The following is a 26773-nucleotide window of genomic DNA, read 5'->3' on the forward strand; positions in this document are numbered from 1 at the left end:
AGTCATTGCTCTTTGGCATGCAGTCAGTTCTTGTTTTCCACTGCAATTTCTACCATCATCATGGGCAACTTCAAGATTTTTTTAGATTGTTCATCCAAATTTAGCTTCAAAGCTCCTTGATGCCCACAACTCCAATAGCCATTAATTCTATCTACCTTAAACTCCAACTCTATGACTTTTACTATGGATCATACATTACAACTTAATATAATTTGTCTCTCAATATTCATCAGTGATAATTTTCTTCAAAATTGATACCTTTCTATCTCTTTTACCTCTACTACTTGGTACTGTTAGCCTATGTCCCCTTCTTCTTGATGTCCTCTCAGGAGCATCATACTTCAGGTACCATTTCAAGGACAAATCCAATTGATTAGTAATGATGTCTGAAGCAGTATGTCAAAAATTTTAAGGCCATATCTGAGATCAAGTAGTGGTGTCTGCCAATGGATATAGGAAAGAGGGTGGCAGCATACTTGCCTCCTAGCTTTAACACTGTATTCCCAGACATCAGCGTTAACAAAATCACACATGTAACAATTAGATACAAAATTCTGACATCAGCTACCACATTTCAAGCTTTTGAACTCACAGCATTTTGATAACCCTACCCTTGTTTCATTTATCTTATAAGAGCTATAGCTCTTAGAGTAGCTATTTGTATATCCATTATATCCTTACTTTTTAATTATTATGTTCAATTAGCCAACATATAGTACATCATTAGTTCTTGAGGTAGTGTTCAACAATTCATTAGTTGCTTATAACACCAGTGCTCATCACAAGCTCCTTGAAAACAAGAACCATGGCTTACTCACTTCTGTACCCCTTGCAGTGCTTGGGATGATACAAAAATGACAATAGAAACTACATTTATTGGGTGCCAGGCCCTGTGATAAAGCATCTTAATTAACAAAATGATCTAATTTAAGTATAACAACTGACTTGAGCAATGGGTGCTATCTTTTCCACAGTATTACAGATGATGAAACTGAGTCTCAAAGAGGTTAAATGACTTGTCTGGGTCCATTAAAACTTGGACTAGAATCTAGGCCTGACATCAATACCCATGATCTTTATGCTGTACTCAAAATTTGCAGAACCATGAGTCTCCATGGACTGGGAGTGTGGGCTCTGGAATCTCTGCCACCATGTGGAGGCTGAGACAGCCAGGAACACGTGCATAGTGCCAGCAGTTCATGCCTATGAGAGCATGAGCCACAGAGGCATGAGGGCTGCATGGATGGAGGGCCGTGGATGGGTGGAGGACTGCAGTGCAGTTTGGCTTGAAGAGCAGCTGGGCAAGGTGTGAGGCAACTGCTGGTCTGCTAAGGGGCTAGCAAGCACTGGACTCCCTGAGTCAGAAGTGGATTTTGCCCTGTGCCATAGAATCGTGCTTTACGTTCACACCTTAATGGTGCAGATGACTGGTGCCAGAGTTGAAAGTGACTTGCCCAAGGTCACCCAGTGTAATGTTGAAGCTCAGGAATACCTGTGTGAAATGTCACAGCCACATTTGTGATTTTATGAGACATCAAAGAAAATGAAAACGGGGAAATTTCTCCAAAGGTACTTCATACTGGATACCAGAGAAGATAGTTATTTTTAAAGTTTTTATTCAAATTCTAGTTAGTTAACACACAGTGTAATAGTTTCAGGATCCAACATAGTGATTCAACACTTCCAGACAACACCTGGTGCTCATCACAGGTGCATTCCTTAATCCCCATCACCTATTTAAACTACGCCCCCACCCCCCTCCCCTCTGGTAACCATCAGTTTGTTCACTATAGTTAAGAATCTATCTCTTGGTTTGCCTTTCTCTCTCCTTTTGCTTTTGCTCATTTCTTTTGTTTCTTAAGTCCCACATATGAGTGAAATCATACAGTATTTGTCTTTCTCTGACTGACTTATTTCACTTAACATAATATTCTCTAGCTCAATTCACGTCATTGCAAATAGCAAGATTTCACTGATTTTTATGGCTGAGTAATATTCTATTGTATGTATGTACCACATCCTCCATATCCATTCATCAGTCAATGGACACTTGGGCTGTTTCCATAACTGGACTATTGAAAGTAATGCTGCTATAAACATAGGGGTGCATGTATCCATTTGAATTAGTAATTTTGTATTCATTGGGTAAATATCCAGTAGTGCAGTTGGTGGATCCTAGGATACTTCTATTTTTAGCTTTCTGAGAAATCTCCATACTATTTTCCACAGTGGGGGCACCAGTTTGCATTCCCACCAATGGTGTAAGAGGGCTCTCCTTTCTCCACATCCTCACCAACACTTGTTGTTTCTTGTGTTGTTGATTTTAGCTATTCTGACAGGTGTGGGGTGATATCTCATTATAGTTTTGATTTGTATTTCCCTGATGATCAGTGATGTTGAGCATCTTTTCATGTGTCTGTTGACCATCTGTATGTCTTCTTTGGAAAAATGTCTTTTCATGTCTTCTGCCCATTTTTAATTGGATTATTTATTTTTTGAGTGTTGAGTTTTATAAGTTCCTTATATATTTTGGATACTAATCCTATATTGGATATGTCATTTGCAAGTATCTTCACCCATTCCATTGGTTACCTTTCAGTTTTCTTGGTTGTTTCCTTCGCTATGCAGACGCTTTTTATTTTTATGAAGTCCCAATAATCTATCTTTGCTTTTGTTTCCCTTGCCTCAGGAGATATATCTAGAAAGAAGTAGCTATGGCCAATGTCAAAGAGGTCACTGCCTATGTTCTTCTCTAAAATTTTCATGGTTTCAGGTCTCACATTTAGGTCTTAATCCATTTTGAACTTATTTTTGTGCGTGGTGTAAGAAAGTTGTTAAGTTTCACTCTTTTGCATGGTGCTGTCCTGTTTTCTGAACATCATTTGTTCAAGAGATTGTCCTTTTCCCTTTGGATAATCTTTCCTTCTTCATTGAAAATTAATTGACAATATAGTTGTGGGTTTATTTCTGGGTTTTCTATTCTGTTCTGTTGATCAATTTGTTTATTTTTGGGCCAGCACATACTGTTTTGATGACTACAGCTTTGTAATATATGTTGAAATCCAGAATTGTGATGACTCCAGAGTTGCTTTTCTTTTTCAAGTTTGCTTTGGCTATTTGGGGGTTTTTTTTGGTTCCATACAAATTTTAGGATTGCTTTTTTTAGCTCTGTGAAAAATGCTGGTGATATTTTGATAGGGAGTGCATTGAATGTGTAGATTGCTTTGGGCAGTACAGACATTTTAACTATTTGTTCCTCCAATCCATGAGCATGGAATGTCTTTCCATTTCTTTGTGCCTTCTTCGATTTCTTTCATCAGTGTTTTATAGTTTTCAGAATACAGGTCTTTCACCTCTTTGGTTAGGTTTATTCCTAGGTATTTTATGGTTTGGGGTGCAATTGTAAATGGAGTTGATTCCTTGATTTCTCTTTCTGCTGCTTCATTATTGGTGTATAGAAATGCAACAGATTTTTGTACATTGATCTTGTATCCTGCAATATTACTGAATTCGTGTATCAGTTCTAGCAGGTTTTGGTGGAGTCTTTAGGGTTTTCTATGTAGAGTATCATGTTATCTGCAAATCATTACAATTTTAATTCTTCCTTGCCAATTTGGATGTCTTTTATTTTTTTCTTGTCTGATTGTTCTGGCTAAGACCTCCAGTACTATGTTAAATAATAGTGGTGAGAGTGGACATCCCTGTCATGTTCCTGACCTTAGAGGAGGAGCTCCCAGTTTTTCCCCATTTATGATATTCACTGTGGGTTTTTCATATATGTCCTTTAGTAATGTTGAGGTAAGTTTCCTCTAACCACACTTTTTTGAGGGGTTTTTATCATGAATGGATGTTGTACCTTGTGAAATGATTTTTCTATATCTATTGAAAGGATCATATAGTTCTTATCCTTTCTTTTATTAATGTTGTATATCACGTTGATTGATTTGCAAATATTGAAACACCCTTGCAACCCAGGAATAAATGTCCCTTGATTGTGGTGAATGATTCTTTTAATGTGCTGTTGCATTCAGTTTGCTAGTATTTTATTGAGAATTTTTGCATTCATATTCATCAGGGATGGTGGCCTGTAGTTCTCTTTTTTAGTGGAGCCTTTACTTGGTTTTAATATCAGGGTAATGCTGGCCTCATAGAATGTATTTGGAAGTTTTCCTTCCTCTTCTAGTTTTTGGAATAGTTTTATGAGAAAAGGTATTAACTCTTCTTTAAATGTTTGGTAGAATTTGCCTGTGAAGCCATCTGGCCCTGGACTTTTGTTTGTTGGGAGATTTTCATAACTGATTAAATTTCTTTGCTGGTTATCAGTCTGTTCAAGTTTTCTATTTCTTCCTGCTTCAGTTTTGATAGTTTATATGTGTCTAGGAATTTGTCCATTTCTTCCAGGTTGTCCAATTTATTGGCATATAGTTTTTCATAATATTGTCTTATAATTGTATTTCTGAGGTGTTGGTTGTTATTTATCTTCTCTTATTTGTGATTTTATTTATTTGGGTACTTTCTCTTTTCTTTTTGATAAGTCTGGCTAGAAGTTTACCAATGTTATTAAGTTTTTTCAAAGAACCAGCTCCTAGTTTCATTGATCTGTTCTATCGTTTTTTTAGTTTCTATATCATTTATTTGTACTCTGATCTTTAATACTTCTTTCCTTCTGCTAGCTTTAAGCTTTGTTGTTCTTTAGGTGTAAGTTGTTTATTTCAGATTTTACTTGCTTCTTCAGGTAGGCCTCTATTTCTATATATTTCCTTCTTAGGACAACTTTTGCTGCATCTAAATGGTTTTGGACCATTGTGCTTTAATTTTCATTTGTTTCCATGTATTTTTTTATTTCTTCTTTGATTTCCTGGTTGGCCCATTCATTGTTTGGTAGCATGTTGTTTAACCTCCATGTATTTGTAGTCTTTCCAAAATTTTTCTTTGGGTTGATTTCTAGTTTCATAATGTTGTGGTTAGAAAAGATGAATGGTGTGATGTCAATCTCTTTGTATTTGTTTTGACCCAGTAGGTGATCTGTTCAGGAGAATATCCCATGTACACTTGAAAAGAATGTGTGTTCTGCTACTTTAGGATGGAATGTTCTGAATATGTCTAAGTCAATCTGGTCCAGTGTGTCATTCAAAGCCATTGTTTCCTTGTTGATGTTGTGTTACAATGATCTGTCCATTGATGTAAGTGGGGTGTTAAAGTCCCCTACTATTATTGTATTATTATCAATTAGTTCCTTTATGTTTGCCTTTGTTTTATATATTTGGGCACTCACATGTTAGGTACATAAATATTTACAATTATGATATCTTCTTGTTGCATTGTCCCCTTTATGATTATATATTTGCTTCTTTGTCTCCTGTTAAGCTTTGTTTTAAAGTCTACTTCTTCTGAAAAAAGTTGTTTGATAAGTGTTTCTCCATCCCCTCACTTCTGAGCTGCATGTGCCTTTAGGTCTAAAATGAGTGTCTTATAGGCAGCATATAGATGGGTCTTGTTTTTTATTTATGCATTCTGACACCCTATGTCTTTTGATTGGAGCATTTAGTCCATTTGCTTTCAAAGTAATTATTGATAGATATGTATTTAGTGCCATTTTATTACTTGTTTTGTCATTGTTTCCTGAGATTTCTCTGATCCTTTGTCTTTGTCACTTTTGACAAAAGAGTGGACTCAAAGAGTCCACTTTAGTATTTCTTGCACGGCTGGCTTAGTGGTTATGAACTCCTTTTTTTTTTTTTTAAGATTTTATTTATTTATTTGACAGAGAGAGAGACAACAAGAGAGGGAACACAGCAGGGGGAGTGGGAGAGGGAGAAGCAGGCTTCCCGCGGAAGAGAGAGCCCAGCGGGAATCCCAGGACCCTGGGCAGACGCTTAACAACTGAGCCACCCAGGCGCCCCGAACTCCTTTTGTTTTGGTTTGTCTGGGAAACTCTTTATTTCTCCTTCTATTCTGAATGATAGTCCTGCTGGATAGAGTGTTCTTGCCTGCAGATTTGTCCCATTCAGCACTTTGAATATATCATGCCAGTCTTTTCTGGCTTGCCAAGTTTCTGTGGAGAGATCTGAAGCTAACTTTATGGGTCTTCCCTTGTAAGTTAAGGACTTCTTTTGTCCTGCTACTTTTAAGATTTTTCTTTATCACTGTATTTTGCAAATTTCATTACAATATGTGTTGGTGTTGGCCTGCTTTTGTTGATTTTGATGGGGGTTCTCTGTGCCTCCTGTATCTGGATGTCTGTTTCCTTCCCCAGATTAGGGAAGTTTTCAGCTATTATTTCTTCAAATAAATTTTCTGCTCTCTTTTTTTTCTCTCTTCTTCTTCTTCTGGGACTCCTATAATATGAATGTTATTACATTTGATGGAGTCACTGAGTTCCTTATGTCTATTCTCATGTTGTGTAATTCTTCTTTCTCTTTTTGTTGAGCTATATTATTTTCCATTATTTTATCTTCTATATCACTTATTTGTTCCTCTGCTTCTTCCAGTCTGCTGTTCATTGCATCAAGCCTGTTTCCAATCTCATTTATTGCACTCTTCATTTCTGACTAATTCTTTTTTAACTCATTTATCTCTGTGGTAAGGGTATCACTGATGTCTTCTATTCTTTTCTCAAGCCCAGTGAGTATCCTTATTATCATTGCTTTAAATTCTCCATCAGCATGTTACTTATATCTGTTTCTCTTAGATCTCTGGCCATGGCCTTATCTTGGTCTTTCATATGGGATAAATTCCTTCATCTTCACATTTTGTCTAGGTCTCTGCCTTCTTCTCTGTGTTAGAAAAGGCAGTCATGTTTCCTGCTCCTGAGAGTAATGACCTTTGAAGAAGAAGTCATGTAGTGCCCAGGGCTTGCCACTTCAGGGAATGTCTCTGTTGTGTGCCATGTGTACTCTGCTGTTGTGTTTTGGCTGCTCTGTCCTTCAGGCCAGTCATCTGCAGAGGCTCTCCTTGCCTGCTCTGGGCAGTGTTTGGTCCTTGGCCAGAGTGTGGTGATTTTTTAACTACATGTGCTCTGCTTGTGAAATGAGACCTGACACTATCTCCACCAGAACTGAGGCCTTGCAGAACTCTCTGGGGATGTGGTGTGGGCAGTGGTTTGTGCTGGTCTTCTGGGGGAGGGACTGAGGCATGTGTGACTAAGAAGGGTAGTACTACTGGAGTATAGAGTGGTGGGGTTTGGTGTAAGCAAGTTGGCATCCAGTGTTGGTGCTACACTGCTTCCCACAGGTGGCTCTGTGTTTATGCTGAGGGACAGTGTAGGAAAATGGTGCCAGACATCTCCTTTCTTCCTGGAGAAGTGTCTCCATGAACACTACCTCTCAGGGACACACTGGGAGAAAAACAAATAATCTCCCCATGTGTGTCCCAGGCATTCTTCAGATTACTGTTTCCATGCTGTCTGACCCTGTGTTGTTTGCCTGCCTTCTCTCCAGGAGCAACACTGTGCCCTCAGGCTCTATCCCAGCCAAGCTCACTAACCTCTAGGCTTTAGGGGCACCTGGGTGGCTCAGTCGTTGGGCTGACTTCAGTTCAGGTCATGATCTCAGGGTCCTGGGATCAAGCTCCACATTGGGCTCCCTGCTCAGCGGGGAGTCTGTTTCTCCCTCTCCCTCTACCCCTGCTTGTGTGCTCTTCTCTCTCTCCCAAATAAATAAATAAAATCTTAAAACAATTAAAACTCCAGTCTTTAAGCCCTGCTGGTTGTAAGAACTCATGAAATTCAGCCCTTCTTATTTTCCAAGGCAACGACTTTGGAGAAATGTTCTCTTTGTGGGTTCTTCCATGTACTCCTCTCTCTTTCTTTCTCTCTCTCTCTCGCCCTCTCCACAACTAGGGCTCCCTCCCCTCTGCAGCACCCACAATACATTTCTCCCCAAACCAGGTCTCCACACTTTCTACCTTCTTTGATGTAGACTCTTCTCTCCCTTTAGGTGTGGAATTTTTTTCTGTCAGTTTTCAGGTTGATTTCTGGGGTATTTAGGATGATTTGATAGTTATCTAGTTGTGTTCATGGGATGAGGTGACCTCCTACTCCACCACCATCTTCTTCTGTCCAGAGAAGATTGCTTTGTATGGTGCATGGGTAATCCACAAGACCTACCTTCTGGATCATCATACATTGGAGCCATTAATCTTACCTACATTTCAAAGGTAGCAATGCAAGTAAGCTAAGACCAAAGGCTGATTTTTTTCTTGTCATGAATGCAGGGATGAGGAAATATTTCCTTACAAGCTAATGATCAGCAGGATCTAGTAGAATGAGTAAATATGTTGAACTAAGCCATAAAAACTACAAGACCAAAGCAGTCAGATTCACAGCATCATTCTGATGACATAAGTCAGCAGGGTGAATGTAGGAAGAAGCAAGCATCTTAGAAAACTGGCATTGGTGGTATACCCATCATTACTCCAACTCAGTAAGAAGTAAATAAATATGGTGAAAGTATTGGCAAATAATTTGAAGTGGTCATGAAGCCATCTTCTTTACTCCTAAACCTCCTTCAGATAGTGCAGTTATCAAAGCTGGATATTGTGTTAAGCAAGGAGTGGTGATGAAGCAACTGGAGTAGAAGATATTTTTTTCAATTGAATGAAAACACAATAGGCTACTTCAAATCTGAACTGGAGAAGGAATCTCTCCAGATAATACCACTTAAAGAAGATCACGAAGTACAGGAATGTAGACAGAGCAATGTAATGATGAGGGACAATCTCTTTGAAAGTGTAACATTGTTTTAAACTTTCTATGTGCAGGCTGATAGCCCTGAAGAGATGCACAGGTGAATTAAAGAAGTCTCTGGGACTGACTCAAAAAAAAACAAGTCCCAGGACTTACTCAGTACTTACAACTGATCATAGAAAGTTGAGTTAACCAAACTGCCTTTTACAGTTACGGTAACTGACTTTGTCAACAACAATGCAAACTTTCTCGACAGTCATCAGGTTGTATAAGTATATTTTTTAAATGATAAATTATGAAAAAATGGAACTTTAATGTGAAAAAAATCACATTAAGCTATCTACTAAAAATTAATGTACTGAATTGGCCCTAGAGTTTCAATTTCTATGTTTTATGTATTTTGAAATTTTTTATACCACACCACTTGAAATGCACCTTTGTTCTTTTTTTTTTTTTAAGATTTTATTTATTTATTTGAGACAGAGAATGAGAGAGACAGAGAGCACATGAGAGGGGGGAGGGTCAGAGGGAGAAGCAGGCTCCCCACCGAGCAGGGAGCCCGATGCGGGACTCGATCCAGGGACTCCAGGATCATGACCTGAGCCGAAGGCAGTCGCTCAACCAACTGAGCCACCCAGGCGCCCTGAAATGCACCTTTGTTCTAAGAGTACATGCAAACTCATACATGCATATGCATTGGATAAACTCTACATTACTATAGTTTGCATGGAATTTTAAATATCAGGTGAAATTTAGCCACCTCATAGGAATCTATAGTGTTTTGTTAATTTGTACCACTTTGTTTTCAAAGTCACTAGTGTCATAAATAAACACAGCATACTAGGGACTGTATGGCAGTGCATTTAGAATGGTCATATTTAAGGATATATTTAGATTTGATTTAGGTGGAAACAAATTAAAATTAATATTTACAACTGATAATTATTTCACTGCAGTTTTTTTCACTGCAGTTTTAGTAAATGATTAAATATGTGCCCTTTGTTACATTTAAAATCTTAAGTTATATGAATGTGTGACATATTCAACACTAAATAAATACAATTAAAGGAAAGGTGAAAAGACTATGCTGTTATTGGTTACAGTGAGATTCAGGGAAGAAAACTAAATTTGTCAGATGGCCAGACAAAATAATAGGTGTGAAAAATGTTGAGTTCTGCTAATTAAAGAAATATAAAGAAACATGACCTTTTATTTTTATTTTCTGCATTTTCATTTTTTGTTCTTCTAAAATATGTGGGATAATTCCTAGTGTCGATTGAGAATATACACTGAAATAAAAGGATAAAACTGGTAGGCTTCCTTTTAAATACAATTTAGTTGCAACCGGAACACTGCATTCTAGTTTAGGCTGACTGAATCTTCAGGTGGCAAAGCTGCCAAATTTGGCTTTGGTGACAGAGCTGATTTCTTAGTGGAAACGATAGTGGAAATGATGGTTAAGTGTCATTGCTTTAAACTCACTCTTAAAAATGCATTGTCTTGCGATGGACTCTGAAAAACAAACAGGGTTCTAGAGGGGAGGGGGGTGGGAGGATGGGTTAGCCTGGTGGTGGGTATTGAGGAGGGCACATTCTGCATGGAGCACTGGGTGTTATGCACAAACAATGAATCATGGAACACTTCATCTAAAACTAATGATGTAATGTATGGGGATTAACATAAGAATAAAAAATTTAAAAAAATGCATTGTCTTGGATTGGGAAAGACAAATGCCATATGATTTCACTCATATGAGGAATCTAAAAAGAACAAATGAGTAAAGAAACAAAAAGCAGAATCAGACCTATAAATACAGAGAGCAAAGTAATGGTTGCCAGAGTGGAGGGGGGGTGAGGGGAATGGGCAAAATGGGTGAAGGGGAGTGGAAGATAAATATTTCCAGTTATGGAATGAATAAGTCATGGAAATAAGAGGCACAGCCTAAGGAATATAGTCAATGATATTGTAATAGCATTGTGGTGAACATAGCATAATATATAAACTTTTCAAATCACTATGTTGTACACTTGAAACTAATATAATGTGTGTCAACTATACTCAAAAAAAATTAAAAACAATGTAATTAAAATGCATTGCTTTAAGAAGGAACTTGCACATGTATGCTGCATGGCTCATGCTTCTGCTCTGGGTGTGTGTTTTGTTTGCTTTTCAGATAATAAACTCTCACACTGAGTTACTAAAAAAAATCTGCAGAACCATAATAATGATCCAAAGAACACAAAATTTAGCATAAGCATAGTTTAATTTATTAGGTTGGCTGGTGGATGCATGGGCTACATTGTACAACTCCTGTATACATTTTTTAAAAATTAAACTTATTTTAATGAATTTGAATGAAAACTTCCTTTTCTGTTGGTTTAAATATTCAGGCATCAGCATATTTATTTCTGTTGCATAGTTCAGGTAACAAAGAAATTATTATGAGCAATGGACTAGACATTGTGCTAGATGCTTGGGGTACAAAAGTGAAGACACACACAGTTCCAACCCTTTCTAACAGTCTAGTGAAACAATAGTAATAGTTCAAATTGACTGCATGCTTGTGTAGTATTTATGAGTGATAGAAGTATTTTAAATGGATCTTATTTAATTTTCAAATAATGCTATGAAGTAGGTATTAATTTTACCCTGTTTCTGAGACAGACAAATTAAAAGCTTTTCTAAGCCCAAGTTCACCCAGCTATTAAATAGCAGAGCTGGAATTTAAAAGGATGTCAGCCTGGTTCACCATGATGTTAGTTAGACAGCCTCCCAAAACACATCACTTCCATATAAGCAGGGAACTCCCACATAATGTAGGAGGTGATACTACCTAGCAAGCTGCATAAATGCTGTGGGTGCCAAAGGACAGGCACTGTGCCCAAGCATCCAGGTATGATGTCAGGAGACACTGCCAAGGAGACATGTGATGAACAAAATATCTCTATGCTTCCTTTAAAAGATCAAAACCTGGTGAGGTAGTTCTGACTTACAGATTTACAACAATAATCTCAAGAAATACCAAGAATTCCCTCAGAGAAGATCCTAGAGAACGAGATTTCATGCTGTTTGCCCAACACAGACTCAGGACTTACAACAGTTTATCTTCCGATGCCATGGCAGCAGTGTGGAGAGCACAATGTCTTCATTCTGCATTTCATCTTGAGCTGTTGCCTAGCTGGACTTGCACCTGATTTTTTTCTCCCTCCCCAAAACTGAAGAACTTTATTGAAAACAATGACTGATAGAAACTCCAGATTTTTGCTTTGAAGTCAACTGACAACATCTTCCAGATTTTCCTAGTAGTGCACATTCTTGTCACTATTTTAAAAACTCTGAATTCCAAAACCAAATTAACAAAAACTTTCCTGACCAGGATTCTGCTCAAAGACCTAGTCCTCATACTACTTATTTTTCTAAATTTCACATCTGTACCTTTTTTTACTATATTCCCTATGCTGTACATTACATCACTGTGTGTTATTTATTTTATAACTGGAAAACTGGGGGCACCTGGGTCGCTCAGTCGGTTAAGCGTGTGCTTTTGGCTCAGGTCATGATCCCAAGGTCCTGGGATCGAGCCCTGTGTCAGGCTCCTTGCTCAAGCAGGGAACCTGCTTTTCTCTCTCCCTCTGCCTGCTACTCCCCCTGCTTGTGCTCTCTCTCTATCTCTTTTTCTCTCTGTCAAATAAATAAATAAAATCTTAAAAAAAATAACTGGAAAATCATACCACTTAATCCCCCTCATCTGTTTCATCTATCCCTCCACCTCCTCTACTCTAGCATCTATTAGTTTGTTTTCTGTAGCTATCTATGTTCTCCGTATCTATGATCAAAACTCATAGATAGTTGGTAAATTTGTTAGATTGTTAGTTAGTCTTGTATTTTAGAGTCCTCATATAAGTTAAGTCATACAATATTTGTCTTTGTCTGTCTGGTTTATTTCACTTAGCATAATACCCTCTTGGTCCATCCATGTTTTCACAAATAGGAAGATTTCATTCTTTTTTATGACTAATATTCCATTGTATGTATATACGACATCTTTCTCATCCATTCATCTATCAGTGGGCATTTAGGTGGCTCTCATACCTTAACTATTGTAAATAATGCTGTAATGAATATAGGGGTACATATGTCTTTTCAAATTAGGGTTTTCATTTTCTTTGGATAAATACCTAGAAGTGGAATTGCTGGATCGTAATGTAGTTCTATTTTAAATTTTTTGAGGAACCACCATACTGTTTTCCATAGTGACTGCACCAATTTACAGTATATGAAGGTTTCCTTTTCTCCACATCCTCCCAAACATTGGTTATTGCTTATTTCTTTAATAATAGCCATTCTGACAAGTGTGAGGTGAAATATCAAACTGTGGCTTTGATTTGTATTTCCCTGATGGTTAGTGATGTTGAGCATCTCTTCATGTGCCTGTTGACCATCTGTATGTTTTCTTTGGAAAAATGTCTATTCAGGTCCTCTGTCCATTTTTTAACCAGTTTATTTTTTTGATATTGAGTTTTATGAATTCTTTATATTTTTGGATGTTAACCCCTTACTGGCTATATCATTTGCAAATATCTTTTCCCATTCAGTAAGTTGCTTTTTTGTTCTGTTGATGGTCTTCTTCACTGTGCAAAAATTTTTTAGTTTGATGTAGTCCCATTTGATTATTTTTGCTCTTGTTGTCCTTGCCAAGTGGCAAAAATGCAAGATGGTTACCAGCCATGGAAAGCTCACTGAGGCTGGGAAGCTAGCAGAGTTGGTACAGCACACACCATAGATGATATTGGTCCACAGTGAGGTACTGGAGGTAGGAATTGCAGTTGGTTATTAGCTAATTGAAAATGACATAATGCTCTCAGATAACCAAATTCTGGGCAAATAATTTTTAAGGCATTGTCACAAAGATCCAAACATTGGAATTTTACAAGGGACCCAATGGCTTTTGGAATCACAATTATGTCATTTGAGTGAAGGTACACTTCCACAGGGTTTGGAAGCTTCTGAGCAAGGTTTTCTGGAAAGTTTGGATGCCATGATTGAATATATCCCATCAGGCACACTGCAGCACTACATCTTGTCAAAATTGGTCCATTTCTCAGTGCGGGTGGAGCCAGTGCTGCAGATGCAGATGGCACAGGATGGCAAGCCCTCTGTATACATTTTTATGTCTTTAACATGTTATTTAGTACTTTAAATTAATGATCATAAGAACTCAGATAATTTAGTTCTATCTCTTTTTAAACTTATAAAATGATTTTATAATGCCTCTAACATATATTAAGTTCACTTTAACAATTTTATCATGTATTATTCAGATATTAGATGCTTTTACATAGCATAAGATGGTTTATCATGTACACTATATTGCACTCATATTTCCAAATTTGTACCTGAGGTAATTTACCAATACATAGGTCTGTATAAATGACAAGAGTGAAATATTAAAAGAGTAGATAGAATCCAAGAAACTTGAAACCTAAAAAACTCCATTGGGCACAGACTGTAGAAAAATTAATAAACAAAGAGGGAGTGGGGGACGCCTGAGTGGCTCAGTCGATTGTCTGCCTTCTGCTAGGGTCATCATCTCACCGTTCTGAGACTGAGTCCCACGTCAGGCTCCCTACTCGGCAGAGAGTCTCCCTCCCCCTCTGCTTATTGCTCCCTCTCCCTCTCTCTCTTACAAATAAATAAATAAATCTTAAAAAAAAAGAGGGAGTGGATTCTCAGTATAGAGTCCAGAAAGTGGTGCATTAAGAAAATTTGAACATTTAATTCCTTTTGGTAAGAGTGATGAGTATGTTAGGGTCATTGACATAAGAATCATAACTCATAAGAGTTATGACTTATTGTGCACAAAGGAACCTTATTATTAGGATTTTATCCAGTGTAGATAGGAAAAGAACATGTAGACAGAAAGATACAGATCATTGATCCACTTGCAAACTAAAATTCTTATTAAAAATCACCTGTTGGTTTATGGTTCTGGGACAAGATAAATTCCCACCAAGTACAACTAAAAATTCTACACCTGGTACATAAAAAATATATAACAAGACCTTGGAAGGTGGAGAGAATATCTTATTACCTTCCCTCCAACTCAACAGAATAAAGCAACCCAGGTCTGGCAATTCCCAAAGCCCAATCTATCAATAGCAGAAAGCTCAGATAGGTTCATTTCTCCCTTGAATTGAAGTACCATCACCAACACCAATGAGGCCTGGTGGCAATGGCCAGGAGGATCTATCAGGAGACCTGCTGATAATAAGCAAGTAGGGGAAGTGCTTTTCTTCCCTGGACAACAAGTAGCTCCATTCAGGAAGCTTCTTCATCCCCAGGGCCTGAGACATCAAAGACAAAAACTTTAAAGCAGCCATTATAAAAATGCTTCAACAAGCAATTTAAAATTCTCTTAAGTGAAGAAAAATAGAAATTCTCGGTAAGAAATAATAATATAACTGAAATAAGAAAACTCTGCCTAAGGTAGACTCTATAGTAGAATGGAGAAGACAAAGCATTGAATCAATGAATTGAGGACATATCAATAGCATTTATCCAATGTGGACATAGAAATAGAGTAAAAACAAACAAACCAAAGCCTGAAGAACCTGTGACAAAATAACAAAAAAACTAACTGCATGCTGCTGTTTATAAGAAACTTCAAATTCAATGACATAGTTTGATTATACTGAAAACAGAAAAAATAAACAATAAACAATGTAAGTATTAATAAAGGGATTTTTTTTAAAAAAAATCAGTAACTGTAGTGAAAAGAAGAGCCATATGCACCCCAATGTTCATAGCAGCAATGTCCACAATAGCCAAACTGTGGAAGGAGCTGAGATGCCCTACATTAGACAAATGGATAAAGAAGATGTGGTCCATATATACAATGGAATATTACTCAGCCATCAGAAAGATGAATACCCAACTTTTATATCAACATGGATGGGACTGGAGGAGATTATGCTAAGTGAAATAAGTCAAACTGAGAAAGACGATTATCATATGGTTTCACTAATTTGTGGAACATAAGGAATAGCATGGAGGACATTAGGAGAAGGAAGGGAAAAATGAAGGGGGGAAATCAGAGGGGGAGATGAACCATGAGAGATTATGGACTCTGAGAAACAAACTGAGGGTTTTAGAGGGGAGGGGGCTAGGGGTATGGATTAGCCTGGTGATGGGTATTAAGGAGGGCATGTATTGAATGGAGCACTGGGTGTTATACGCAAACAATGAATCATGGAACACTACATGAAAAACTAATGAGGTACTACTTATGGTAACTAACATAATAAAAAATTATAAAAAAAATCGATAACATTGATAAACCTTTTGCTAGAAGAGCAAAAATAAAATGAGAGAATACACAAATCACCAATACCAGGAATGAAATAGGGGATCTCATTATAGATCCTACATAATTAAAAACATAATAGGAAATATTACAAACAACTTTATAGTCATAAATTTGGCAACTTAAAAGAGAAAGAAATAGTCCTCAAAAATTACAACTTGCCAGGGGGGGAGGAGCAAGATGGTGGAGGAGCAGGAGACCTAAATTTCATCTTGTCCCAGGAATTCAGCTAGATAGGGATCAAACCATTCTGAACACCTATGAACTCAACTCCAGGAGATTGAAGAAAAGAATAGCAACAACTCTCTGAACAGAAAAGCGACCACTTTCTGGAAGGTAGGAAGTGCGAAGAAATGAATCCGAGGCAATATTCGGGAAGATAGACTGCAGGGGGAGGGAGCCTCCATCAGCTGCTACCAGCAAGTGATAGAGCAGCAGAGCACAAAATCGGAACTTTTAGAAGTCGGCTCCACTGAGGGATGTCACTCCAGTGGCTAAGCGGGGGGTGGAACCCTCGCTGGGACAGTGTGGTCTCAGGACCCTCAGGGTCACAGAAAGACCGGGGGTGCCTGAGTGCGGCAGAGCTCCCAGATATTGGAGCGGGGAAGCCAAGGAGTGGGCTCTCAGCTGGGGGTTGCCATAAACCATGATCCACGGCACAGTCGGGCCACCCCTCTTCCAGCAGGGACCCTACAAGTGGCAGATCCAGGGAGACTCCCCTTCCTCCCCCGGGAGGAGTGGTGCGGGAGCACACCACAGGGATCTGCTGGGTTTGGAGACTCCACACGGTGTCGTGAGCCAGAGATAGAAATGCTCGGTCACAGGCCAGGTGAGCATGGAGTGTGGCCTGAGACTGGGGCGACGGGAGTGATTGACTGCTATTCTCTGGGGGCTCACTGAGGAGTGGGACCCTGAATTCTCGGCTCCTCTGGGATGGAGAATGGGAGGCTGCCATTTTCACTCTTGTCCTCCAAAGCTGTACGGAAAGCTTGCAGGGAACAAAAGCTCCCAAGAGCAAACAGGAGCAGATTACAGCCCAGCCCCGGCAAGGGTGGGACAATTCCGCCTCTGGCAAAGACACTTGAGAACCACTGTGACAGGCCCCTCCCCCAGAAGATCAGCAAGAACAGCCCGCCAAGACCAAGTTTATCGATCAATGAAAATGGCAGAACTCCAGGACTTGGGGAATACAGCACATAGAATTCATGGCTTTTTTCCCCATGATTCTTTCGTCTTTCAAAGTCAATTTAAAAAATTTTTTTTTCTTTTTCTATTTTTCTGAATTTTTCTTTTTCCCTTTTTCAACCAACATCTTATTCCTTTTTAAAAAATATTTTTTATTTTTCATTTTTAGAGTCATATTCTATCCCTTCATAGTAGTTAACCTTATTTTTGGTATATATATAAGTTGTTCTCTCTTTAAAATTTTGCGTTACAGTTTCTTCTAACAGACTAAAATATACCCTAAATCTCTAGTGTATGGCTTTGTTCTAGTCTCCTGCCTGATCATATTCTCTCCCTATTTTTTTAAAATTTCTCTTCTTTCTTTTTTCAATAAACGTCTTATCAATTCTTTCTATAAAATCTTTTATAATTTTCATCTTTATAGTCATATTCCATCCCTTCATCATATTTACCCTTATTTTTGTACATATATAAGTTTTTCTTTCTTTAAAATTTTGGGAGGCAGTTTCGTCTAGCAGACCAAAATATGCCCCGAATCCAGGGTGTGGCACTAATCTATTCACCAGCCTGATCATATTCTTCTTTTTTTCTTTTTTTCTTTCTTTTCCCCCAGTTTCAGGTCTCTTCTGATTTGTTTAGTGTATATTTTTCTGGGATCTTTGTTGCCCTGTTAGCATTCTGTTCTCTCATTCATCTATTCTCCTCTGGACAAAATGACAAGATGGAAAAACTCACCTCAAAAAAAAAGAACAAGAGGCAATACCGAATGCCAGGGACTTAATCAATACGGACACTAGTAAGATGTCAGAACTAGAGTTCAGAATGACAATTATAAAGATACTAGCTGGGCTTGAAAAAAGCATAGAAGATACTAGAGAAACCCTTTCTGGAGAAATAAAAGAACTAAAATCTAACCAAGTCGAAATCAAAAAGGCTATTAATGAGGTGCAATCAAAAATGGAGGCTCTAACTGTTAGAATAAATGAGGCAGAAGAGAGAATTAGTGATATAGAAGACCAAATGATGGAAAATAAAGAAGCTGAGAAAAAGAGAGATAAAAAACTACTGGATCACGAGGGCAGAATTTGAGAGATAAGTGATGCCACGAGACAAAACAATATTAGAATAATTGGGATCCCAGAAGAAGAAGAAGAAAGAGAGAAGGGGCAGAAGGTATACTGGATGAAATTATAGCAGAGAACTTCCCTAATTTGGGGAAGGAAAAAGGCATCAAAATCCAGGAGGCACAAAGAACCCCCCTCAAAATCAATAAAAATAGGACAACACCCCAACATCTAATAGTAAAACTTACAAGTCTCAGAGACAAAGAGAAAATCCTGAAAGTGGCTCAGGACAAGAGGTCTGTAACCTACAATGGTAGGAATATTAGATTGGCAACAGACCTATCCACAGAGACATGCCAGGCCAGATAGGACTGGCATATATATTCAGAGCACTAAGCAAGAAAAATATGGAGCCAAGAATACTATATCCAGGTAGGCTGTCACTGAAAATAGAAAGAGAGATTAAAAGCCTCCAGGACAAACAAAAACTATGCAAACACGAAACCTGCCCTACAAGAAATATTGAAACGGGTCCTCTAAGCAAAGAGAGAGCCTAAAAGTAACATAAACCAGAAAGGAACAGAGATAATATACAGTAACAGTCACCGTACAGGCAATACAATGGCACTAAATTCATATCTTTCAATGGTTACCCTGAATGTAAATGGACTAAATGCCTCAATCAAAAGACACAGGGTATCAGATTGGATAAAAAAACAAGACCCATTGATATGCTGTCTGCAAGAGACTCATTTTAGAAACAAAGACACCTCCAGATTGAAAGTGAGGGCTTGGAAAACCATTTACCATGCTAATGGACACCAAAAGAAAGCTGGGGTGGCAATCCTTAGATCAGACAAATTAGATTTTAAACCCAAGACTATAATAAGAGATGAGGAAGGACACTATATCATACTTAAAGGGTCTATCCAACAAGAAGATCAAACGATTGTAAATATCTATGCCCCTAACATGGGAGCAGCCAATTATATAAGCCAATTAAGAACAAAAGCAAAGAAACACATTGACAACAATACAATAATAGTAGGGGACTTTAACATCCCCCTCACTGAAATGGACAGATCGTCTAAGCAAAAGATCAACAAGGAAATAAACACTTTAAATGACACACTGGACCAAATGGACTTCACAGATCTATTCAGAACATTCCATCCCAAAGCAACAGAATACACATTCTTCTCTACTGCCCATGGAACATTCTCCAGAATAGATCATATCCTAGGTCACAAATCAGGTCTCAACTGGTACCAAAAGGTTGGGATCATTCTCTGCATATTTTTGGGCCACAATGCTTTGAAACTAGAACTCAATCACAAGAGGAAAGTTGGAAAGAACTCAAATACATGGAGGCTAAAGAACATCCTAAAGAATGAATGGGTCAACCAGGAAATTAAAGAACAATTTTTAAAATTCATGGAAACAAATGAAAATGAAAATACAACTGTTCAAAATAGTTGGGATGCAGCAACGGTGATCCTAAGAGGAAAGTATTTAGCAATACAAGCCTTTCTCAAGAAACAAGAAAGGTCTCAAATACACAACTTAACCCTATACCTAAAGAAGCTGGAGAAAGAACAGGAAATAAAGCCTAAACCCAGCAGGAGAAGAGAAATAGTAAAGATCAGAGCAGATACCAATGAAATAGAAACCAAAAGAACAGTAGAACAGATCAACAAAACTAGGAGCTGGTTCTTTGAAAGAACTAATAAGATTGATAAACCCCTAGCCAGACTTATCAAAAAGAAAAGAGAAATGACCCAAATAAATAAAATCATGAATGAAAGAGGAGAGATCACAACCAACACCAAAGAAATACAATTATAAGAACATATTATGAGCAACTACATGCCAGCAAATTAGATAATCTGGAAGAAATGGTTGCATTCCTAGAGATGTATAAACTACCAAAACTGAACCAGGAAGAAATAGAAAACCTGAATAGACTTATAACCACTAAGGAAATTGAAGCAGTAAAAAAAATCTCCCAACAAACAAGAGCCCAGGGCCAGATGGCTTCCCAGGGGAATTCTACCAAACATTTAAAGAAGAATTAATACCTATTCTTCTGAAACTGTTCCAAAAAAGAGAAATGGAAGGAAAACATCCAAACTCGTTTTATGAGGCCAGCATTACCTTGATCCCAAAACCAAACAATTACCCCATCAAAAAGGAGAATTACAGACCAACATCCCTGATGAACATGGATGCAAAAATTCTCACCAAAATACTAGCCAATAGGATCCAACAGTACTTTAAAAGGATTATTCACCATGACCAAGTGGGATTTATCCCTGGGCTGCAAGGTTGGTTCAACATCAGCAAATCAATGTGATACAATACATTAATAAAAGAAAGAACAAGAACCATATGATCCTCTTAATAGATGCAGAAAAAGCATTTGACAAAGTACAGCATCCTTTCTTGATTAAACTCTTCAGACTGTAGGGATAGAGGGTACATACCTCAATATTATAAAAGCCATTTATAAAAAACCCGCAGCAAATATCATTCTCAATGGGGAAAAACTGAGAGCTTTCCCCCTAAGGTCAGGAACACGGCAGGGATGTCCAGGGGGTTGTGATGGCCATAGATCTCTTTAAATTCATCATCCACACTTCAGCTGTTCGGACGCTGCTGGCCCACAGCCCTGTTGCAGGAGTAGGGTTAAGTATACTTTTTTTTAAAAAAACTGACATTTCACGTCTTTAAAAGTATCTGTCCAGAGGGCCTCAAGATAACTGCAACTCTTGCAACATAGTAGCAATGTGCTTCTTGAAAATAAACCTTACATTTTGAAACAGTTTCAGGCTTACAGAATTACTATGAAGAGAGTAAGGATGGTTCCCATATACCCCACAAGTGATTCCCCTATTATTATCATTTTATGTTAACGGGGTACATTTGTAACATTAACGAACTGATATTGAGATGTCATCATTAACCAAAGGCTATACTTTATTCAGACTTTCCCTAATGTTGTTTTTGGATTCCAAGGTCCCACGCAGGATACAAACTCATATTTCGTACTCTTAGTATCTTCTTAGGCTTCTCGTGGCTGTGACAATTCTGTCGATTTCTGTGAGTTTTATGCCCCTGACAGTTTGAAATTAATATCAATACTCCAGAGTTCTTTAGCTTACTGTTAACATGGTATGTCTTTCTCCATCCCTTTACTTAAGCCTATCAGAATCACTGTATTGAAAATAGGTGCTTGCAGACAATATATACTGCTGAAGTTCTAAAATTCACTGTCTCTTGATTGCTATTTACAGACCATTCCTATTTAAAGTGGTTATTGAAATACTTGCATTGATATCAACCATGTTTGTAGCCGTTCTGTATTCATTACAAGAGGCTTACTTTCCTGCCTTCGCAGGTTTTAATTGAACATTTTATATGAAGGCAGTTTTTTTGTTCACCTCTTAGTGTCCCAATTATGGGTGCTTAAAAGCATTTTAGATCTTTCCTTAGAGGTTACATATACATTTCAAACTAATTTAAGTCCACCTTCAAGTGACACTGTTGACGAGTTGAGCGGGTAACTTACAATATTTCTGCCCATTTTCCCATGACTGCCATCCTTTTCACTTACTCATATGCTATACTCCCCGGCCACATTATGACTGTCCTTATTTAAACATTTATTTGGCATTTATCAAGAATAAGATAAATTTTATTATTTAAACAAGTTACTTTTTGGGCGCCTGGGTGGCTCAGGTGCTTAAGCGTCTGCCTTTGGCTCAGGTCACGATCCCGGAGTCCTGGGGTCCAGTCCCACATCAGGTTCCCAGCTCAGTGGGGAGTCTGCTTCTCCCTCTCCTCCCCGCTCATGGGCTCTCTCTCGCTATCTCTGTCTCTCTCTCTCAAATAAATAAATAAAATCTTTAAAAACATAAACAAACAAGTTACCTTTTGATCTATTAAGAACAAGAAAAATTAACTTTATTTACCTTTATGTGTTTCTTCCCTGATGCACTTCCTTTTTTATGTAAATCCAAATTTCCGACCTTTATCATTTTTCTTCTTCCTGAATAAAATCTTTTCTATTTTTTGTGGATAGGTCTAATGGTGACAAGTCCCTTCATTTTTATTTGTCTGAGAGAAAAAGCCTTTATTTACTCTGTCTTTTTTACCAAATAGTTTTTCTTAGATATATAAGGATCCTAGGTTGGTGAAATATTTTTCTTTTGGCGCATTAAAAATGTCCCCTAACTCTCTTCTTGCTTGCATGGTCACTCACACGACTTCACTGTAATTTTCCTCTTGTCCCTCTATGGGTAAGGAGGTTTCGTTCTTGGTATTCTTGGTGTGTGTGTGTGTGTGAGAGTGTGTGTGTGTGTGTGTGTGTGTGTCTTGGTCTGGCTTTCTTCAAGATTTCTTCTTTATCTTTTCTTTAATTCAAATTTATAGGCCATGAGGTAGCTTGCTGTCCTGTGAGCTTTCTGGGTATCTGATTCAGTGCCTAAGAGTAATTTGGAAATTGCAGTCATCATTTTTCAAATATTTTTTCTGCTCTTTTTTCTCTTACTTCCACTTCTGGCATTCCAATTACGTCTATGTCATGTATTTTGAAATTGTTTCACAGTTTTTGGATGTTCTACTCCGCATTTTTTCATCTTTTTTCTATTTGCGGTTCACTTTGGGAAGTCCTTGCTGGCCGTTCTTCAAGGTCACTGATTCTTTCCTAGGACAGGTCACAACTGAGGACCCCATCAAAGACATTTTTCACAGCTATTGCAGTAGCATGAATTCTGGCATTCCCTTTTTATTCTCTTTCACAGTTTCCATCTGCCTACTTCCATTACGTTGTCTACTTTTCCCATTAGAAGTCCTAGCATATTTATCATAGTTGTTTTATCTTCCCTGTCTGATCACTCCAGCTGCTGTGTCATATCTGAATTGGATCTGTATTGCTTCGACTGTTTGTTCTTTCTGGAACTCAGATGATTCAAATGTTAGCCCTTTGGCTTTCGTCCCACAGCTCCCAAACTCTCTGCCCATGTTTGTTTGCTTGTTGTACCATTTTCCTTAACAACATATTCGTTCCTGAACAGCAGCGTATTCTGTTGATCTGTCCTCAAGTTCACGGATTTCATCTTCTGTCACCTACATTCTACAATGGATCCCAGCCAGCAAGTTTTTAATTTTGTTTATTATATTTTTAAATATTTAATTTCCTTTTGGTACGTTTTATGTCATTTCTGTAACTTGGCAGAGGTTGGCTATCTTTTTTTAATTTCACAGGAATCCATAATTCCTCCTTCAAGAAATTTTATATTGGCTACTTTAAAATCTTTGCAAACTGGTCCCAACATCTGATTCATCTCTGTTGCTGTCGGGGATTGCCTTTTGTCATTTAAGCTTTGGCTTCCCTGGTTCTACATATGAAGAAGGATTTTTTATCCTGGCCTGCATAGTTTGCGTATTCTACGAAAAGACTCTTGCTCCTTTCATCGGAAGTTGCCCTGTTTTCAGGTTTGGCCTGTCTGTTCTGGCCTACTTTGTGGGGGCCTGTAGTCCCATAGTCACTTAGTTTCATGTGCTTTTGCAAAGCATTCCTGAACCACATTGTTCCGAGTCCACCTGATTTTCTGACGGGCGATTGCCAGAGATGCCCGTGGTAGCAGAAAATGCTTCCACGGGCCGTGGGGTGTCATTAGGTGGGGGTGTGGGATTCAGGACCTAAAGGATGTAGAGCATTTCCCCCTGGCCTGTTTTTCAGTCGCCCCTACCACTGGCCTTCCTACTCTATATCTGCCCGGATACCCAGGGGAGGGAGCCATCTACCCTGACACCTGCTGCTGCTGCTGGGAGGACTAGGAGCTGCAGGCCTGGCTATTTCTCCGCCACTGGGTGGAGGCACCCCAAAAGCAGTTCACCTTCTGGTGCAAATACCAGGCCTGGTTGCTTTCTGCCAGTGAGTGGAGGGACTGCAGGTGCCTGGCCTGGGGGTTGCTTTGCTGGGCAGAATACCATGAGCCACCATATCCAGTTGGAACCTTTGTGTTGGCTGGAGTAGAGGGAAGTGCTGGCCTTGGATCCCCTTCTGCCATTGAAGGGACCCCTAGGAGACATGAATCCTGCTGGAGTCACCTGCGCTGGTGGCGAGGCACAACTGTGGTAGTCTTGACAAGTGCGTGGGGTGGGTCAGGCCTCTGAGAATCAGCTATAGGTGCTGCTTTGGGAAGGTGGATCCTGTCGTTTCCTTCGTTCTGGGGTGCAGAGTGGATGGACCTGCCCCGCAGGCCAGGACCAGCTCTTAGAAATGCTGCAGGCAGTCCCTCTTGGTGCTTCTGTTGTGTGTCCATCTCTCCTTTATGCCACAGTTGAGCTTCCATTTCCTACTGGAGAGTAGGGAAGCTCTGCAGGGGAATGCAGCCATCCTGTGCTTCTTTTCTCCCCTCAGGGAACTGCTGAAGGCCGCACTACCCTGAGGGACAGGGCATCGTTCGTTCGGTAGACAAAGCACCCACCAAGTGAGAGAAGACAGCAGCTCCTCAGAAAACTCACGGGGCTGGGGAAACAAAACTTGGAGTCCAACTTACAAAGCAGTCAATATTTGAGAAGTCAAGGCCTTCGGAAGAAGAAAGGCAGCAGACGTGAGGCCTGCCTTGAGGGGTTTTCTCTCTGGAGGCATTTCTCCATACCTAAGCTGCACGGGACATGGGACGATGAAGCTGAGCAGGCAGCTGTGAAAAGTCTCAACAGGTTTCTCAGCAGTCCCACGGTGCAGGGAAGTAAAAAGAAGAGTGCAGAACTCACCAGAAAGACGTCCCCCAGGAAACACCCCAGACTGTCAGTGGGGACCCCTGAAGTGCCGCCATCTGGGAGGGGGGAAAACCTGAGGTGGTGCAAATCGTATAAAGCCCCGAGGACCCGTGAGTCAGCTCAGCGCCTGGCTGGGTTGATGATGTCATGGCCCCTACCCTGGAGGCCTGCCAGGGAGAAGGCGAAACTTCTATGGAGGGGAGAAGCATCATCCAGAACCACTCAGCTTTTCCATAAACAATGCCTGACAACTAAACCACCAGACATATCAGAAAACCAGATTAAGAGAAAGAGGAAGAAAAAAACATCCCCCAGAATACCCCAGTAGCGTACTTATCAGACATGGACTGTGAAATCATTGTGATTAATATGTCCAAGAATATGGATGACAAACTTGAGATTTCATCAGAACACTAGAAGTTCTAAATCAATCAAATAGCTACACTGGAAGATGGAAAACTGAAAAATACAATCGCTGACATTAAGAATTCTACATTTGAGTGCAACAACATATCAGAACCAGCAGAATGGAGGGGGAAGAGAGAGAAAAGTTCAGGGAAAGGGCAAGCAGAAGGCTGACAGGTGCACAGGTTTGTCCGTGGGATCTCAGAGACACAACCCGTGCATAGAAGGAACAGGACAGACGATGGTTCAAGCGGCAGCTAATACCCATGCAGCCCTTGCTGGATACTGGACACTCTGCCTGGGCTGTGCAATCCTTATCCAGAGACAGACTTAGGGACCCCTTCGAGATGGCTGCCTCTGGCCCTCAAGAGACACTTCTGCCTCCTGATCAAAAGCCCCAAAATGTTTTTATTGTGGTCAAAACGTGTATAGAGTGTGAAACGGTCACTTTAATCATTTTAAGTGTACAGTTCAGGGCATTAATTAGGTTCACAATCTTGGGCAACTGTCACCACTCTTGCCAAACCTTTTGCTATTGTGAACAGAAACTCTGTACACAATGAACAGTGAGTCCCCCTCTACTCTTCCCACTTAGTCCCTGGTATCCTCTACTCTACTTTCAGCCTCTATGATTTTGCCTCCTTTAGACATTGCAGATCTGTCAAATCCTAAGGGATGTGTCCTTTTGTGTCTGGGGTATTTCACTTGGCATAATGTTTGCAAGGTTAACCATCTTGTAGCATGTATCCTAAAGACGCTTTAAAGGTTAGAGACAACAAGGTTTCCATTTTTCTTTCCGGTTGGCAGGAAGAATTTGGAACCAACCTTTGGGATCCCACTGTAAGCATGTGCATAATTCACCAAATGCCTTTTCAGCCACACCTCAGATATTTTAGGGGTGAGTTTAGGCAATGATCGAGTAAGGTTCCCCCTCGCCGACAAGTCTCCCGTAATAGCTGTGTTGTTTCAGTAAACGAGTGAGTGGGATGCTCTCCATTCTGGGGGACAGAAAAGAATCAAAAGGCTTTTTCATCACAGACTCTTTATTTTCTATTCAAGATCAAATTAAGTGAGATAAGAAGTTATCTACACTGGTTTCTCAGACCTCTGGTGGTGAAGTTTCTTTTCTTAGGAGGTGAATTACTTCAAGATCAGAGCAGAGAAACTGTACTCTCTTCCTGAACTCACATCAAAGAAACTCAGCCATCTCCTGTGGGAAAGAAAAACAAACAAACAAACAAACAAACAAACAAAGAAAACCCCATTTTTTCCAGGGTCAGT

General features: G+C 39.2%; 1 pseudogene; it reads left to right on the top strand.

Moving 5' to 3' along the window:
• The first annotated feature begins 1543 nt into the window (after window positions 1–1543).
• On the top strand, window positions 1544–8859 carry LOC123843839 (pleckstrin homology domain-containing family A member 1-like; annotated as a pseudogene).
• The last annotated feature ends 17914 nt before the right edge of the window (window positions 8860–26773 follow it).

Source organism: Mirounga angustirostris, unplaced genomic scaffold, assembly GCF_029215605.1.
Source record: "Mirounga angustirostris isolate CCGP_5_RB_7025 unplaced genomic scaffold, mMirAng1.0.hap1 SCAF_33, whole genome shotgun sequence".
In the NCBI taxonomy this organism is placed as follows: Eukaryota; Metazoa; Chordata; class Mammalia; order Carnivora; family Phocidae; genus Mirounga; species Mirounga angustirostris.